This window comes from Hemitrygon akajei, chromosome 8 (assembly GCF_048418815.1).
Source record: "Hemitrygon akajei chromosome 8, sHemAka1.3, whole genome shotgun sequence".
Taxonomy (NCBI): domain Eukaryota; kingdom Metazoa; phylum Chordata; class Chondrichthyes; order Myliobatiformes; family Dasyatidae; genus Hemitrygon; species Hemitrygon akajei.
In genome coordinates, this window is record NC_133131.1 from 139,159,462 (window position 1) to 139,172,493 (window position 13,032).

Sequence of the window (13,032 nt, forward strand, 5' to 3'; positions counted from 1 at the left end):
TACGTTAAGTTCTTGTGGGCACACTCATCCACACGTTTTTATGGTCAATGACAACTATGGTGCATTTGTTCAGACTCAGACAAATCCCTAAATATTGTCCAGTTGACCAACTCAATGCAGTCCTGTAGGTGCTCCTGTGCTTCCCTTGCCCATATCTTCTTGATCCCCTCTACTGGTGTTACATACTTCAGTCTCTGCCTATATTCAAGAAGTAGAAGTACAGGCAGGTAATCAGACTTAAAGTGTGGGTGTGGAATAGCATGGTAAGTGTTATTGATGGTAGTACAACAGGGATTGATAATTGCTGTTTATACATCAACTTGCATGTACGTACACTGTAGGCAGTGAGTTGGTGTGATTAGCATAAATTGGAGGTGTTAACAAAGTTGCCCGAATCTATATCAGGATTTCAATCAGATGCAAAGTTGTGAAAATCTTTGACAGATGGAATCTCATCCCAACAAGTTTAAGGCGATGTATTTTGAAGGTCAAATAGGACTGAGACATCAATAGTACATTGTATTTTGATGAGTATAGGGACCTTGGTGTTCAAATTCATGATTCCTTGAAAGTGGATCAAATGGTGAAGGCATACAAGCTCACCACTCCAAGAGTAAAACTAATGAAACCCCATTAGTTTCCTTGGCTGTACAAGCCTAGGGAAGACAGACTACAGTCCCACCAAATCCGTGAGATTGAGATGGCTCTCCCACACCAAACCCCGGTTTGTGTGGATGCTGTGTAATTTGCGACCCTGTTACAACTCAGTGCCAAGAACTAACAGACAACACACTGCATATAACTAATAGAATAATATTTATGAAACTTACTTAACTAAAGCACAACCACTGAGCAAATAACACTAATACACGGGTCATCTTGCTGTACTTCCCAAGGGCTCAATTACGGCAACTGCTTTGTATTCAGAGCAGTCAGGTTGTGGAATGGCACCATCAGAAGCTCCCAAATGATCTACCACTCGATTCTGCCCTTGCCTTCCCTGTGATGGAAAACTGGCACATAGTTTTGACTCCAGGGACAGGAATGTTCTCCCATTCTCTGTCCCTGTCCAGCCCTTTATGTGCACGTTGGGACAACGCATCGGCATCAACTTTCTGACTCCCCGGCCGGTACTTCAGGTTGAAATTATAGGCAGACAATGCCGCAAACCATGATGCCCAATTTCGCCAAGGTCAGGATACAAGTTAATTGGCTGTTGTCCGTCCTCACCTCGAACTTCGTACCATATAGACACTCACTCAGCTTATTCACCACAGCCTATTTCAATGCCAGGAACTCCAATTTGCACATGAGGTAGTTTCATTCAAAGCGTGACAGACTCTAGCTGACAAACGCCACAGGTCTCAACTCTGTGCCCTGATTCTTGTACAGTATTCACTCTGAGCCCTCTCTGCTGGGACCTGTATGCAATACATACAGCAACCAGGGATCTGCAAAAGCCAGCATAGGCGCTTTCATCAGCAGCTCCTTCAGCAACAGAAAGGCATCTTCACATTTCACATCCCATCTCACTTTAAAATGCTCCAAAGGGCTAACATAACCTTTACCAACCTCTCCCTTTTTGTCCTCCCTTTCTTCCCCAAGGGAGGATAACCACACAAAAGCTGATTTAAAAGGTGACTCACTTTAGAGTAGTCCTTCACGAACCTCCAATAATACCCACAGCATCCAAGGAACGAGCACAAGGTGCTCACAGTCTGTGGCCTTGGCCATGTGGTCACCACCTCTGTCTTGGAAAGATCCGTAGCTACTCCATCCCATAGGACTATATGCTCAACACAGTTGACACACGTCCTGCAGAACTGGGACTGGTCCAGCTTTCAAGCTGCCCAGCACCTTCAGTAGCCTTGCTTCATGTTCTTCCAAGATGGACTCGAACACCAAGATCATCCAGGCAAACCAATACCTCAAACAATTTCTTATCCTCCACCACTTTCTACATGACACACAGGGGCTCCCAATATGGCCTGAGGCTTCCTCTCAAACCGGAAGAATTCCAGTGGACATATGAATGCACTCTTCTCTTTGTCAGCCTCACTCATGGGGATCTGATAATACTCACTCCTTAAGTCCAGCACACTGAAGCACTTCATACCACTAAGACAGGCCAGTACATCCTCGATTCTAGGGACTGTATGCTGGTCAGGGACTGCACGCTTGTTCAGAGTCTGACAGTCCACACACATCCGTACCTTCCCATTCTTCTTCCTGGCCACCACTATACTTATACTTTACTTTATTGTCACCAAACAATTGATACTAGAGTGTACAATCATCACAGTGATATTTGCTTCTGTGCTTCGCGCTCCCTGAAGTACAAATCGAAGTAAATATAATAAAAATTTAAATTATAAATCATAATTAGAAAATAGAAAAGGGAAAGTATGGTAGTGCAAGTCAGGTCCAGATATTTGGAAGGTACAGCCCAGATCCAGGTCAGGATCTGTTCAGCAGTCTCATCACAGTTGGAAAGAAGCTGTTCCCAAATCTGGCCGTACAAAATCTTCATGCTCCTGAACCTTCTCCCGCAGGGAAGTGGGACAAAAAGTGTGTTGGCTGGGTGGGTCTTGTCCTTGATTATCCTGGCAGCACAGCTTCGACAGCATGTGGTGTAAAGTGAGTCCAAGGATGGAAATTTGGTTTGTGTGATGTGCTGGGCTATGTTCACGATCTCTTGCAGCTTCTTCCAGTCTTGAACAGGACAACTTCCGTACCAGGTTGTGATGCACCCTAGAAGAATGCTTTCTACGGTGCACCTATAAAAATTAGTGAGGGTTTTAGGGGACAGGCCAAATTTCTTCAGCTTTCTCAGGAAGTAAAGGCACTGGTGGGCCTTCTTGGCAGTGGACTCTGCTTGTTTAGACCAAGTCAAGTCATTTGTGATATTCACCCTGAGGAACTTAAAGCTTTTGACCTGTTCCACCTGTGCACCACCGATGTAGATGGGGTCGTGTGGTCCGCTACTCCTTCTGAAGTCAACAACCAATTCCTTCGTCTTGCTGACTTTGAGGGATAGGTTATTGTCTTCGCACCATGCCACCAGGTTCTTAATTTCCTCTCTGTACTCAAGACACATCATTACCCAAGATACGGCCTACAATACGGTGTCATCAGCAAACTTATATATTGAGTTTGATGGAAACTTGGCTACACAATCATGGGTGCACAGTGAGTATAGCAGAGGGCTAAGTACACAGCCTTGTGGGGCACCGGTGCTCAGAGTGATTGTAGAGGAGAGCTTGTCCCCTATTTTTACAGCCTGGATCCTGTCTGTGAGGAAGTCGAAGATCCAGCTGCAGATCTGAGTGCTAAGACCCAGGTTCCGGAGCTTAGGAATCAGTTTATTTGGAATGACGGTATTAAAGGCAGAGCTGCAATCAATGAAAAGGAGCCTTATATACGTGTCTTTATTCTCCAGGTGTTCTAAGGAGGAATGTAGTGCCAGAGAGATGGCATCTGCCATTGACCTGTTGCTCTGGTAGGTGAATTGCAAAGCGTCGAAGTTGACCGGCAGGTTATGGTTGATGTATGCCATAACCAATCGCTCGAAGCACTTCATAGCAATTGATAGCACTTCATAGCTATTGGAGGCATACAAGGGATTTTGGACTCTGTGATGATCCCAGCTTCTTTCCACTTCCGCAGATGCCGCCGAACATCCTCCACCACTGTAGGCAGCAGTCGTCACGACCTTTCTCTGAATGGGTGTCCTTCATCACCCAGATGGTGTGGTGAGTGTTCTTGGAGCAACCCACATCAAACTCATCTGTAGTAAAGACATCTTCCAGCTTCAGCATTTTCTCTATCAACCTCTTCTTCTAACCTCCAGGTACCAATGGGTCCCCAATGTTGAATGACTCAGCAGTCACCTTTCTTTTTTTGAAGGGAGTTTCTCCCTGGCTTGCCTCTCAGGGACACTAGACATTACCATCACTGAAAAGAGGTGAGCCATTAGCATCCCCCGCCTGAGAGTGACCTCTCGCTCCAAAGTGTTCCTGACAATCACTGTCATCCTGTTCACCTGCACAACCAAGGGCTTCTGCAGTTCGGCCCTCACCAGTACCCCAGCAGGTAAGCATGACTCTTCCTCGTGGTCCTCCGGAGCATCCACCAAGAGGGACTCTGCATCAGGCTCTCTGGGAAATATGGGGTTTCCCATCAATCTCACTACATCCCCAGGCCATAACATGACCAGTTTGGACTAGATGTACCACACAGACCCTTGTTTATGCTCATCATCACTTGCTCAAAAGCAGCTTGGAACACAGGGTGAATGGACAATGTTTTCAGAAAGCTCTCTCCAACTTTCTCCTTGCAGGCTCCCGCTAACCTGCTCACAATAGGAGTATTCATCCCCACAAGAATTGAAGCTTTGCCCCTCTTGACTGGGTCCGGACAAACTAACACTAATGTATCAAAGACCTCAGCTATTCCCACATCTGCCTCCAAAAACTCCAGCTTCAATGACAAGTAACCATCATAATAATTATCTGCACTAAGACCCCAGATCTCTAACACAACGAGTGGTGTCAATGGTAAATGCGTCAAATACCGGTTGTAAAACGAATGGTACAGCAGAGCAACCTGAGAGCCGATGTGAAGTATGGCTCTAGCATAGATACCCTCTATCTGTAGCAATACACTGGAGCTTGGCCCCACTAAGCCTTCAGGAATAGGGATTTTTGCTTTTGGGCGCTCCTTGATATATTGTTGGGAATGTGTCTGCCCCGGACACCTGGCCATTCCCTCACTGGGTCTCTCCACTTAGCCATCTGGGGGCTCACTCTCTGAGGGATTTCCCCTATCCTTCACACTCCCGCCTGAAGTGTCCCTCTTCACCACAGTTACAACAGACAATAATGACTGCTCCCCTTCTTGTGGGACCCTGTTCACTAGCAGCCCTCTGCTTAGTCCTTCCCCTCAGGGGTCCAACTTCCTGTCGACTTTATTGTGCCGGGTGGCCACACCCACCGATAACAACCGGGACATCTAGGCCCTCAACTCTGCCAAGGGCTCCTTCACCACTCCTTAGGGTGGGTTATCAGTGGTCACCTCAGCCAAGGAGACCACTACCGAGGAGAGTACCCTGCTGATGAAGGTGTCCCTTACCTCCTTCACATTCTCCTCCCCTCTTATTTCTCCGATCAGCTCAACCAACTTGCCGGGGGGGGGGGGGGGGGGGGGGGCACTCTTACGGAACATTTGGAGACCCCAAGTGATCAGGTCCTGTGACTGGGCACCTTTCACCACTTGGTCCATTCTTCGCCAATTCACTTCAGCCCCCCTATGCCACAAGCATCTCGGCTACCTCTCCAGCCGAAAAATGTAGGGGGTTAAGTTTACTCTCCCTTCTCCTGAAACATGTTCTAAAACTGTGCCACAAGCTCCATCGGGGTTTCCGTCACACCAGAAGCATTTTCTAGTGCTTGCATGTAGCCCACAGAGGTAGCAAAGGGGCTGTGTCTTTAAGGATCTCACTACGTCAGCAGCCGGCCTCTTCAAACTCTCTACCATCCCTACTTTTTATGTCATCAGAGCACTACCACTCATCCAGCACCTCAGAGGTCTGCTCTGCCCAAGTCTCACACTCCTCTTCCCCTTTAGCGGTGGGCTTCATTCCCGAGAACATGCTGAGCCTGTGACAGCAGGTACTTTGATCCTGGGCATTTTTAAAAAAATTATTCAGGAGGTAGGGGCCGCTACCAACTCAGAATGCTCACCCCTCATTAGAGGATTCATAAGACCTTCCACATCAGACTAATCCTTCCCCTCGTTCCGCAGAAATGAGAGCAACTTATCTTTAAGGTCTCCGCCCTCAACTACGGGAAACTCGATTTGGCACATTCACCCAGACTCCCCTCCTCCTGGAAAGTATGGACAGCCCATGGCTCCTCCTCTCCCAGGGGCCCAATGGTACCAGGCAGATCCACTTCCGTTACATCAGCGTTAGTCTGAACTGAAACAAAGTCTTTGCCCACCATTTGGTCAAACTTCCGCTCAATCCCTGCAGTGTCTATAACAACTTATCTTAATCACTTTACTGGACAACAGCTTAACACCAGCTTAATCACACAAGTCATCGATCAATGCTCAGGGAAATCACACAGCATCCAACAAAATTGATTCCAGACAAGACCCCACAAATGAAACACTGCTGGTTTCCTTGGCTGTGCAAGTCTAGGAAAAACACACTCCGGTTGGTCCTGCCAAACCGATGAGATTGAGACGTCTTTCCCACCCCAAACCCCGGTTTGTGTGGATGCTGTGTAATCTGCTACCCTGTTACAACTCAGTGCCGAGAAATAACAGACAGCACACTGCGTACGACTAATAGAATTATATTTATGAAACTTACTTAACTAAAGGGTTAGTAAAGGAAGAAAAAAACCAAAAAGGGCCCATTATAATTAGACAGTCAAATGTGCACAAGTTGGGGCTTATTTTGAACTTCTCTGTCACTCATGTGCTGGGCCCTCGGTCTACATGGACGCCCACACCACCTTCCAAATATCGCTCGCAATCCAAACAGGTCTCCCACTGTGTCATATCCTACAACCGGTTCTCTCTTCATCTCCCACCAAACAAAAGCCCCAAGACCAACCTTAGTGTCCCTCAACTAAAAACCCTCCCCCAGTTCCACCATCCTAGTTGGACGGCACATATTCATCACCTTCATCTTCAACAATAACCCAAACAGACTGCTCTTACAGAACTGCTAAATGAAATACCTACAGTATAACAGTAAAGATGTGAACCAGGGCATTATAATTAAAAACAAGGAGGCAACAGTGGAACTTGAGGGGAAAGAGTCTTAGAGATTTGGAGGATAAGTTGTTTTTTCTAAACTGCATGGAGCAATTGATATCTGGAATTTGCTGCTTAAGGAGGAGGAGGAGGAGGAGGAAGAATCAGATCAAATCATTACCCTGAAGATGCATTTATACAGGTACTTGAATAGCCTATATAATAGGATTCAGACTTAATGTAGGTAAATGAGATAAATGTATATGGACATAATCAATGTGGATGCAGTGGGCTGAATGATCCATTACTATGCTGCACGACTATGATTCAACATCATAAGACACAATATTCCACATAGCTATCCATAAAAGCACACAAAGGATCATTCAGCCAAATCTCAATGCTCACTAAATAATACTGACGAGTTACTCACTGAGTTTAAGTCATTATAGATTCAGGGCTATTTGTGTTAACCAAAACACTAAACCACATTAAACAAAAAAAAGACTGTGAAAAAAAAACTGTCACATTGTGGCCAACCGTTTTAATTCCTATCCCCAATCCCCTTCCGACACATTGGTCCACGACCTCCTCTATTGTCATAATGAGGGCACTCTCAGGATGGAGGAGCAACACCTCATATCTCATCTCGGTGGCCTCCAACCTGATGGCATGAGTATTGATTTCTCCTTCTGGTAATTTATTTTTCCCTGCCCCCTTTTTCTATTACCCAGGGGCCTCTTATGACTTCTCATCTGCATATCACCTCCCCTAGTGCCCCTTCCTTCTTCCCTTTCTCCAATAGTCTACTCCCATCTATCAGATTTCTTCTCCTACCCTTTAGCTTTCCGACTCAGCCTGCTTCATCTATCACCTTCTAACTTGTATTCCTTCCCCTCTCCGCAACTGCCTCCCCCACCCCACCCCCAACCCCCCGTCCTTTCCTGCCCTGAAGGATCTCAGCCTAAAATGTCAACTGTTTATTCCTTTCCTTAGATGCTGCCTGACCGGCTGTTCCTCCAATATTTTGTGTGCACAACTCTGGATTTCCAACATGTGCAGAATCTCATGTTTATAATTAGCTCATATTTCAATTGTGTTTTTCATACAAAGTACAAACAGCAACTACTTCAATTGAGAAGTCACCACTGAATGCAAGGTACAATGGTAGATACCATACCTGACAATGTGGATGAAACGCCACAGAAAATGTAAACTTTGAGATGAAGAACAAGCAAGCTTCTTCTGGATTCCAAGCTTTTGCCTTAATATCAGCCCTGAAGGGAAATGAAGAGACATTTTGAGCTGCTTATTGCTAGAGCCTAAACATAACACTACATCAAAATAACTGATAACATCTGGTACCTGGAAACAGAAGTCTTAATAAAACAAAGCTGTCTACTTCTTTCTCCACCACAATTTCAAGATAGTCAGTTTCAGATTAAACTTTGAAACTATTGCATTTAATTTCCTAAAAATAGTGCATTACAAACCTGGAACCTATGACTATTGCCTTTCCAGGGTTATCTGGTTGATATCAAAACAAATGCTATCACTAATTTTATGGTTCATTCATAAATCTGCAGTACATGCAACTAACTGTCAAGCACACCCATGTGAAAAAAGTAACTTAGCATTTGAAAGGGGACACAAGATGCAGCCATCAAAACTGTAATTAACAAATACAGATGGGTCTCTTTTTCATCTGCATGGAAATGACTTTGTTCCTGCTTCATTTCTCTAAAATCTGACTATTTTTTAAAAATGTATTACCCGAACAAATTTGGTCTGTGATTTATCACACTGTTCTCTCACCTTCCCCCACATGCAATAAAAAAACACTTCACTTCTTTTACTTGTCCTCTCACTTTTCCAACTTGAAGGTCACTTGACCCATAAGGTCAGCTTCCTATTGATGCTCCCTGATCTGCGAAGTGCTTGCAGAATTGACTGTTTATTAAAAAAAAATGCATTAATGCTTAAATTAATTATTCCATTGCTTTACACAGATAGCTCCGATCTTAAGTTTATCCATCTCCTACTTGGATTTTTTAAAAATTTGTTATTTGAAAAAATACAAGCAGGATATTGATATGCCTAAAAAAAAATCCTTCTTGATTGCTGTTGTGACTGTGAATGGAGTCATTGGAGATGCTGAGGCTGGCTGAGGAAAAAAATCGTCAGTCATCAAATCCAGCAGGTATTCTCCAGGAACCCTCAACAGAATACCCTGAATTTTGAATACATTAAGTTTTTATATTCTTAAGAACATAAAAAATTTAAATTTTTGAGAAATTTCAATAGCTAAAATGCCATTGTTTACTTGAGTACTTGAGAATGACAAATGAATCATAATCAGGTTTATCATCATTTATATAATGGGAAATCAGCTGTTTTCAGGGTGCAGTACAGTGCCAAGACAAAACTATTATTAATTACAAAACAGAGTACAAAGGGAGGAATAACGAGGAGGTACTTCAAAGATCTGAATACAGAAAGAAACATCTTGAATCATTTTCTGTACCTCTGCCTTGAGAGTAGTAAAGAAGAGGGCAAGGACAATGCTGCTGCCTTTTGGGGATGCCTCTTGAAGATGTCTCTGATAGTAAAAGGTTGTGCTCATGTCTAGCCGCATCCACTACCCTCTGCAATTTCTTGTGATCCAGAGCACTAGAACCTCAAAACCAGGCTGTGATGCAAACAGTCAGAATGCTCTCCCCAGTACATCTACAAAAGACTTTGGTGGCATACCAAATCTCCTCAAACTCCTAATAAAGTAGAACCATTTGCATACCTTCTTCTTGACAACATTAATGTGCTAGGTCCTGGTTAGATCCCTGAAACTTGAAGCTGCTCACCTTTTTTCCACCAGTGACCCTCAATGAGGCCTCACTTTCAGGAAACCAAGTCCTTTGCCTCCTAGATTCCTCCATTACTCCTTGGGGCCTTATCATTCACTGTCATGTTTGTATCTTCTCATAGTGCAAATCTCACAAATCTGAATTAAACTGTAGCCACCTTCTGTACAATCCAGAAATAAATAAGTGCTGCTGTAAAAGGCAATATGTACTGAAAATGTTACACTTGGCTGCAGTTGAGAACCTTAGCTAGCACACCAAGCCACAATTACTGCTTTGCAACTTCCCATAACAACAAAAAAAATCCTCAAATAATTCAAATCTGTTTAAAATAAATAGTTATTCAGATAAAAGTAAGGCATCTCTCCCTCCCCAGATTAATGTTACAAATGAGGTCCTCTAAAGGGGGGGGGCAGAGACAGGGGGCAGGGACAGAGAGAGTAGTGGGGATGAGGAAGAGGATGAGGGGGTAGAGGGGGGATGGCAATGAGGGCTGGGGGGTGGCTGGGTTAAACTGTCAAAATGTAATCGGCAACTGGTTGTATTGAATGTAATTTGTTGGTGTTGCAATAAAACTTAGTGATAAAAATAATTAAATATAGTTATTGATGACATTCCCGTATTTTTCCACATTTCTTTGCTATAATTATTTTCATGTCAAATTAAACAAAATCTTAGTTCATTGTGCCTTTTACTTCATGAGAACTTTTCAATTGCTCTGCCCATTGGAAGGCCAGTAAAAACCCCTTATAGTTGAAAAGTGGCACAGCAAATCTCCAGATCCTTATAAAACCATTTTAAGAGCCATCAGCCTGAAGTAGTAACCTTCCATGGGTGCTACTAACATGCCATATCCTATAATTAGTGACAACATTTCTGCATTTGGCTGTTTTTTTTTAAAGAACATTTCTTTCTGAAAATACCAGACTTAATAAGTTTCCAATGCAATCTGTTAATACCAGCAAAGTAACATAACCAATTTTTAAAGAGAAAAACATTTTTAAAATCATTGATGTTTTGTTTACATAATGGAATGTTTCAAATTATCAATGTATTTCACAAATATATCAAGAAATTTCATTATTAACAATGCAGCACATTGAGATTAAGTGCTGCCCCAAAGAAAAATTGATGAAGAACACTGTCAATTTGAGCTGATTTCTCAAAGTTTTGCAGCTTCAGTAACCTGCATGTGATGCTTCAATCAATATCATTTTATAATTGAACAAACTTGTAATATATTTGTCTACAGAAATAAAATAACAACTGCATCAACCATGTAGAACTGTTTAATTCTCAAGCAAGTCATTTAAAAATGCTCTAAAATACCAAACAAGTGCATTTAACATTATTAGGATATTTACCAAATCACTTGCCTTAACAGATATTTTCAAAGCTGTTGACCTTGAACACTAAGTAGTCTTGATCAAACCCTGTGATTGTGAAAGTCGAGTCACATACTCCAAACAGTTAAGACTGAATGCTTCTTCAGAATTACTGGGAATCAAAATACTAAGAGTCCTGACAGAATTTCAGATTACAGTCATTGCAAACAAAGCCAAATACTGTCAGTTAGCTGAATGGAATGCCTCATGATGAGCTCTCAACATCTATCCTTGTTGGCTGATTCAAGAAAAACATGAGGCTGAGCAAAAAAATCTCCATTGACACTGACAACCGTAACTAAAATTCTTCAGTCACAATTTAGAGAAGCTGGGTCAAGGCTTTGAATTACTAATAAGTCATAGCTCTAGCTGTAGCATCAACATAAGTTTAGAGGCTCTCTTGTGCTACAATAGCTAGATTATCTCAAAGCCTACCCAAAATCTACATGGGTTAATCCAGGAGCATGACACACACCTGGCTTGGTACCGCCAGAAATGTGGTTTAAACGCAATAGCACAACATAATCAACTCTCCACTATACCACAACAGCAGACACAGAAACCAGTATCAAGATGACCAAGGTGCCTCAACACCAATTCAGAGCTAATTTCCAACAGAGCACGGATAAGACCATTTTATGAAAATTAGATATTGAAAATACAAGTTTCCCGAATAAAATATTCAAGTGAGTGAATATGATGCAATGGAACCAAGGAGAGCAGCCTTGTGAAAGGAGAATATTTTAATGCACAGCATCTCTAAAATCATGGAAGTACCAAACATGAGTACTACGTTAAATAAATCAAGTTTAATTCCACCCTCCCCACCCCCGACACTGAATATTCAAACATGACATTGTTTTTAAAGAGCAAACACGAGGAAATCTGCAGATGCTGGAAATTCAAACGACACACACAAAATGCTGGTGGAACACAGCAGGCCAGGCAGCATCTATAAGGAGAAGCACTGTCGACGTTTCAGGCCGAGACCCTTAAAGACATAGTATACTTAAGTGATAGTTACAGGTATAGAAAATATTCCTCATATGAGACACAACAAAACAGATTAATCAAAAGGATTTGATTACTGTGTAATAAAACCTTGGCACTCAACACAAATAAGCCTTTTTTTATATTTCTAATTTGAATCTATTTACTTATTTATCATTCTTCAAGACACTCTGCTTTTTTGAAAGCAAACCTGAAACTTCTAATTAAAAACCTCAAATTAATTGACTTAAAAGCCCTTCAAAAATATTCTGTGTATTGCACTTCACAAAAATTCTATTCAGTTTAAAAGCTTCTCTACTACAACACAATAAAACAATATAACATTTGTGATACAACGGACGTCTTTAAAGTCAATTACCTGACAAAAACAGAGGATCCCATTCAACAGCTTTATCTTAATTTCATTGATTCATTAGACACCACATACTGCAAAGCTTTTCGTCTGCTGCCAACAAAGCTTTCCCTGCCAGCAACAGTGCTTTAAATTCTTGTCAAGCAAAATCCAAGGTCAGCTTTATAAAGAACTTGTTTTAGCTGGAACATTACTGCCAACAAAATTCGGACGAAAAAACATTTTGCCCAAAATGCAGACAAGGCAGTTCAAAGCAGCATGTGATCTTACAGACTGTACATGGTACTCCAAAACCAAAGGCTATGGAATTCAAAGATTAAGCAACTCAAAGTTATCCCTCTCTGACAGCATGGAAGACAGAAAGCAGAGCTGGAATTCTACTGACACAATGGACATCAAGAGGAGAAAATTATTTTTTTTAATTTAGATATCCAGTTCCCTAAAAAAAAACAATTGTTAAAGTCAGCCAAAACTCGAAAGTAAGGAAAGGCAGACCTTTTAAATACCAAGCATCCAACTTCATGTCAGAGGACACTGACAATATACCCATTTGGACAAATAGGCTATTTTCAAACAACATGGTAGAACTTGTAATAAATTACTGAAACAAGGACAAAGTAAAGTGGTTTGTTATTGTCACATGTACTGAGATACAGTGAGA

The 13,032-nt window shown here is 42.3% G+C and overlaps 1 protein-coding gene across 8 annotated transcripts in view; it reads right to left on the reverse strand.

Moving 5' to 3' along the window:
- Nucleotides 1–13,032, reverse strand: part of mpp7a (MAGUK p55 scaffold protein 7a) — a 464,536-nt gene that overhangs the window by 347,436 nt on the left and 104,068 nt on the right. For 6 of the 8 annotated variants that reach the window (XM_073054741.1, XM_073054742.1, XM_073054747.1 and 3 more), the window contains exon 2: nucleotides 7,946–8,042. The exons of the other annotated variants lie outside the window; for them this stretch is intronic. The gene's annotated coding sequence lies outside the window, so the exon portion shown is untranslated. The remainder of the gene's footprint in view (nucleotides 1–7,945; nucleotides 8,043–13,032) is intronic. 8 annotated transcript variants of the gene reach the window in all.